The sequence below is a fragment of the Bos javanicus genome, chromosome 20 (assembly GCF_032452875.1).
Source record: "Bos javanicus breed banteng chromosome 20, ARS-OSU_banteng_1.0, whole genome shotgun sequence".
Lineage (NCBI taxonomy): Eukaryota > Metazoa > Chordata > Mammalia > Artiodactyla > Bovidae > Bos > Bos javanicus.
The window spans coordinates 65,802,607-65,808,255 of NC_083887.1; the positions used below are offsets into that span (position 1 = coordinate 65,802,607).

Consider the following 5,649-nt stretch of genomic DNA (forward strand, 5'->3'; position numbering starts at 1 on the left):
AAGCAATAGGAGATTCATTCCCTATGGATGAAACTTCGAGACAAGAATAGCAGAACAATTGAGAGAGGAGGCTGGGTCCTGCCAGATGACATAGTTCTCATTCTTGAAGTCAGGACATCTCCTCAATCACACATGTGCCCAAAGGCTCCTTGGAGGTCAAAGGGGACTGATGCCAAGAGATACTTATAACCCATAGCCCTCTGCAGAAGAATCCATCTTGGCTAAGAGACACATTCTGTTACACAGGAGAATCCTGAGATATACCAAATAAAGACTATGAACCCGGCAAATCAAAATGATTGGCCAAAGAAAACCTGGAAGAAACATCCCATTAAAGTAATCCAAACTGCTATGAGAGTGCGACTCAGCAACTGTCTCTCCCTGAGCCTGCCAGTGTCTGTCCACACACACTGCGCTCTTTCTCCTCCTAATAAATACTGTACTTGCTTCACTACTTTCCGTCCTTGTGGGAATTCTTTTCTGCAAAGCTGAAAATCCAGGGCCTTGTCACTGACCACACTGGACTAGTGGCTGAGATTTGTTGCTCTCACCACCTCGACCCAGTCTCAGTCTCTGGCTGGGAACCCAAGCCCCGCTTCAGGCTGCTGCAGGCCAGGGCCACCAGAGATCAGACGTCCTGTAGAATTCTCTCTATCCTGCTCTGGATGAACCAGCTGAGCCAATACATCCTCCTTGCTCTGATATGATGCTGGTGATTTGACCCACTTCCTGCCAAATCCAGGGCAGATTTGCTTTTCCACCCAAGCTTCCAGTATGAGGTCTGGGTTTAGGGTTGCTATCTGGTCCTCTGCGGCCTAAGGACATGGCAGGAAGGAGGCATATCTGGCCAAAGTACTGTCTCTTCTCTCCTGTTGCTTTGTATGCTAAGTGCTCTGTAGGCGCTGGGGAGCCTTTGTTAACTATGGAACCAAAAAGGCATCACTTGATTTAAAAACAAATTGAAAACAAAATCAGCTAATCCTGCAAAAAGATGCCAAAAGACAAAGTTATAAGAATTTTTTTTTTAATAAAGACATTGGAGGTTTGCTATTAACATGAACTTGCAACTTAACATGGAGAATGGAAATTGCATTATAGAATCCCTCTTCCTTTGCATCCAAAGTGTAAGAAAATATTAGAAACCAGAAGCCCACCCCCAAAGTACTTACAGCACTAAACAGAGAGAGGTATAGATTCTATAAACACCCTGAACTTGAAACCAAACGGAAAAAAAATTTTTATTTGGGTTGTCAACTTAGAAAATACTCACAACCTAAAATATTGAGAGTTATATTTTATTCAGTGAGAATTTTGTGAATTCAAGGCCAGAACACAGCATCTCAAGTAACCCTGAGAGGGCTGCTCCAAGGAGGTTGGGGCGGGGGGAGGGGCTGGTGAGAGGTTATATAGAAGTTTTGCAACAAAGAGCGTGTAGTCTACAGTCAAAAGATTATTGTTAACTAAAGGAAAACCAGATACCTCAAGTTAAGGAGTTCAGTGCTTTCCTGTGCACAGGAAGATTCCAGAGTCTGGGCTCATTGAAACCATTCCTTTGTTATGCATCTCAGCTGTCTGAGGTCAGTGACCTGTGTTTTCACTTCCTGAGTTTTCTCAGGGCTCGCAGTAGGAAGCGGCTGAGGTCTCCTGGCTGCTAGATGGCAGGCGTTAGTCCTGAGTCCTTCCTGAGTCCCCTCAGGGCTCTTCAGCTCTCCATCCACCATTACAGACGACTGTAACATCCTCTGTTTATCAATGTGGTGGGATCTAGGTCATTCCTCAGGGTCCTAAGGCTTCTTTCCAGTGTCATGGGGGTCACAGCTGACCGACATCCAGGCACACAGGCATCCTCACTGGCTCTCAAAAATGCCATAGCCTCTCCCACCAGCTTTGCCTCCTGCTCTTCTAGCTCCCTACAAGTTCTGCCCAAGATCTCCAGCAGCAGCTCCTCAGCCCCTCCTCAGAGACCCTCCCCTACCACAACCTGGCTGAAGTAATGCCCCTGGGGCACCCTCCCTCCCCTCTGCATTCTCCCCTCACCACCCCATAAGCATCTAAAGTGGCTCCCTCCTTCATGGATGTATTTGTCAACTGCACTAGAATGTAAGCTCCGTGACACAGGAGACTTGGTCTGACCTGGGCAGTACTACGTGTTTACCATGAAGCAGAATTTCTTCATCAGATGAGTCAAATGCAGTCTTTGAGCTGTCAATCAAGCCTGCAGGGACTCATCCTCAGCCCCAGCTTTCTGCTCCGCTGGGATCTTTCATCACTGCCTTCTGCCCCTCAACCCACCTCTGTCTGATCGGAACTCTTCCGGGTTCCTGACAGGGGCTCTCTCCCCAGGGGTCCTGCTCAGCCTACATGCCTGGCCAAGCCAGCAGCTGTCCCCATGAAGGCAATCAACCTGAGGAGCCCTAGCCACACACGCCTCAGCAGCTCTTCCCTCTGTACAGTGACCCCTCCAGATCCACCCTGAGTTTGCCTTGTCTTATCGGACTCAGCGAACCTCTGAAGATGACAAAGGGGCAAGCAAAGGGCAGGTCAGAGGGGCTCACTGCTCTGATTTTAGCTGACTTCTGAAACTCTTTATTTGTGTCCACTCCGGAGGAGTGTGGATGGTCCCAGTCTCACTGCTTGAAGTTTCCGTGGCCAGAGAGAAAAATGCCCCACCTGCAGCTCAGGGTGACGAGCTGACCCATTTCTCCATCTTATTCCAAATGCCTCAAGGCCGAGGACAGGCAAGCTACCTCTCTCACAGAACATATCTCCATAGATATTTAAAACTTCAGGAACAAATTCTGCTTTTTTCCAATCTGCAGCATTTTGTTGCAGGACCATCTTGCATCTGGGAAATAAAAAGGAAGAGATGGTTGATGTGCACCAAGTTTACGAGTTTTTAATTGTTCCTTTTAGGGGGTCAAGCCTGGGACACACTCTCTCCCACTCAGATCCAAGCCAGAGGTCATGGCAGAGCTTTGGTCTCTGTGAGTCACCCTTGTTCCAAGGAGGCATCTTAGTAAGAGTGACCCACGGCAGAGGTGAGATCTGAGGACCTTGTCTAATGGTGTAGCTAGCAGTGAGCCCCTGTAGGAGAATTCCCTCGTTTCCCTCAACTCAGGTTGACAGACGATTGCCCTTCATGGAGACGGCTCCATAACTCACTTCCAGATGAGCTCACCTCGGCTTCATAGGACTCACAAGGGAGGAAGGGGAAATTGCCTGCTTCTCTATAGCCACCAGGAGGTCAGGTGAGATTTTTAAGTTTACGTGTTTAAATGAAAGTCAGACAGCATTCACTCACTTGCGGGAAATCAGCTTCAGAAGGAAGAATCAGGCGGAAAATAGAGGATCAGATGCAGAAGTAACTGTCAGGCTGAGCGCCACAGAGTGTTTGCTTTCTGTGCCTGGAGAGACGGGTCACCTTTGCCCTCCTATTTATAAAACTGACTCCCAGCAAAGTCACTTTTAGAGTCTGCTAGAAATGGGAAATTGATCATTTCTAATGCCGTTACCTCTCTGAGCAATACGGGAAGTCTCTTTTCTTTACCCTTACCATCTACCAGCGAGGACGGGTTCCCGCGGCACAGGGAGCACAGCGCTGCTGGGCTGTGTGTGTCAGGAGGGTGTATGTTGGTGAGCCAGCAAATGCACCACATGGAGCCTGCATTCTGAGCCTGGTCCTATGCTGGGGGCTGGAAATCAAAAAATACATATAGCTTAAGTGTCCTTACCCCCAAGAGTGAACCACCTAGCAAGTGAAGCTTGTTCAAGGTGCTTGTGAATGATGATGGACCAGGAGTTTCAGCTTAAGAAGTTCTATTTGCGTTAGAGAACTAAATGTTGAAATTTTATCATGCTATTCTTAGAGTATCTTATACTATCACTATAAAATTGATCTCTACTACTTTAAATATTATTTGTAAATAATACAAAACAAATATTATTTGTAAATACTATAGTATAAATAATAATATAAACACAATATAATTTGTAAAAATTATAAACACTCATAATCCATGAAGGTTCTATTGAAATTGTCAACTCTCTGCTTTAAAATAGCAGATAATTAATACTATGGTGGGTTATAAATAACTTTTAAGCTACTGATGACCTAAGCAATAAAAAAACTAAAAGAAATAAAATGATCTAAAGAAGAAAATAATGGAACTTAAGCATTTAAGTTTCACCTATTCATAATTATTTCCAAGAGACAGCAATTTCCACGGTCAGATTTCTGTAAATTGGATGGAAGGCTGGCGTCCTTTTTTTAAAAGCATATTCAGTAGGGTTCAATACCATTACCTTCTTTGAATATTAGCTTTTAAACCTTTCTTTTGAAAGAAGCATAGACTCATAAGCAGTTACAAAAAACAGTCTCATGAACCAGTAGTGACATCTTATATGAATGTAGGACAACGTCAAAACCCAGGAACTGGCGTGGGTAGAATCCTGTTGGCCAGACGACAGACTGTGTTCAGTTTCCACCAGTATTTACATGCGCTCGTGTGTGTGTGTCTGTCTGTCTGTCTGTCTGTGCAGTTCTAGTCAGCCTGATTCCGTAAGTGACCCCATCACAGTGAAGATGCAGGTCTGTTCGGTCACTGTATACGCCCCACCCGTCTCTGTCCCCAGGCAACCACTAAATGTTCTCCTACTCAGATTTAATTTTAACCGTCCTGTTTGGCCCACTGCACTGGCTTGGATCTTGTTGATGAAGAGTTTCAGCCAGTTTTTGCTTGGCATCCAGACGAATTAAACATTAAGGGAATATCAAAGTGGGACATGGTGACCTTCCAGCAAGCTAAGGAAGGTAATTCATTTACTTTGTTGTTCTTTCCTTTTTCCTAATAGAATAAATTTCGGTTGCTTCTTTCTGCTAAGTTCAGAAGACAGGAACTCCCTCAAAGACAATCTGAAGGGAAAAATAATATATATTATTTGTATATATATATATACATACACCAAAAAAATATAACTTCATTTAAGTTAAAAACAAATCTTCTCCCTCAACAACTCAACAAAACTTTTACCTTAGAGATGGTGAAGACAAAAATTTGTTTCAGTAACTTAGCAATTTCCTAACCTCTTAACTCTCTAAAGTGTTCGCAACAACTGCACACCCTGGGCTGACCTTCAAATCTTCTTCGCTCATATCACCTCCTGTTATTTTTCAAAGGATTACATGAGAAGTTCCCAAGTGAATTTTTGGCATCACAGACCAAAGAACAAAAATGACATGAAGCATCTGGAGATTTATAATTAAATGAATTTTTAAAAAATGTTTACACTCGACTATCTGGCAAGTCTAAAATACAGTTATTTGAAACTCCAATACTTCGCCCACCTGACGTGAAGAACCGACTCATTGGAAAAGACCCTGACGGTAGGAAAGATTGAAGGCGGGAGGAGAAGGGGACGACAGAAGATGAGATGGTTGGATGGCATCACCGATGTGATGGACATGAGTTTGGCTAAACTCCGGGAGTTGGTGATGGACAGAGAGGCCTGGCGTGCTGCAGTCTATGGGGTCACAAAGAGTTGGACATGACTGAGGGACTGAACTGAACTGATACATATGCAACAATAAATTATAATATATTACATGTTATTATCTATTTGTACTGACATTATTTAGCCATATAAAGTAAT

General features: G+C 44.2%; 2 long non-coding RNA genes across 2 annotated transcripts; one reads left to right on the forward strand and one right to left on the reverse strand.

Moving 5' to 3' along the window:
• Positions 1 to 2,560: 2,560 nt before the first annotated feature.
• LOC133233768 (uncharacterized) lies at positions 2,561 to 4,465 on the reverse strand. Its single transcript, XR_009731842.1, has 3 exons — positions 4,188 to 4,465; positions 3,554 to 3,692; positions 2,561 to 2,845 (listed from the first exon to the last, which is right to left on the reverse strand). It is a non-coding gene; the product is annotated as an uncharacterized LOC133233768 (long non-coding RNA).
• A 279-nt stretch (positions 4,466 to 4,744) lies between these two features.
• Positions 4,745 to 5,299, forward strand: LOC133233769 (uncharacterized). The gene is made up of 2 exons (XR_009731843.1): positions 4,745 to 4,810; positions 5,177 to 5,299. It is a non-coding gene; the product is annotated as an uncharacterized LOC133233769 (long non-coding RNA).
• Positions 5,300 to 5,649: the final 350 nt, after the last annotated feature.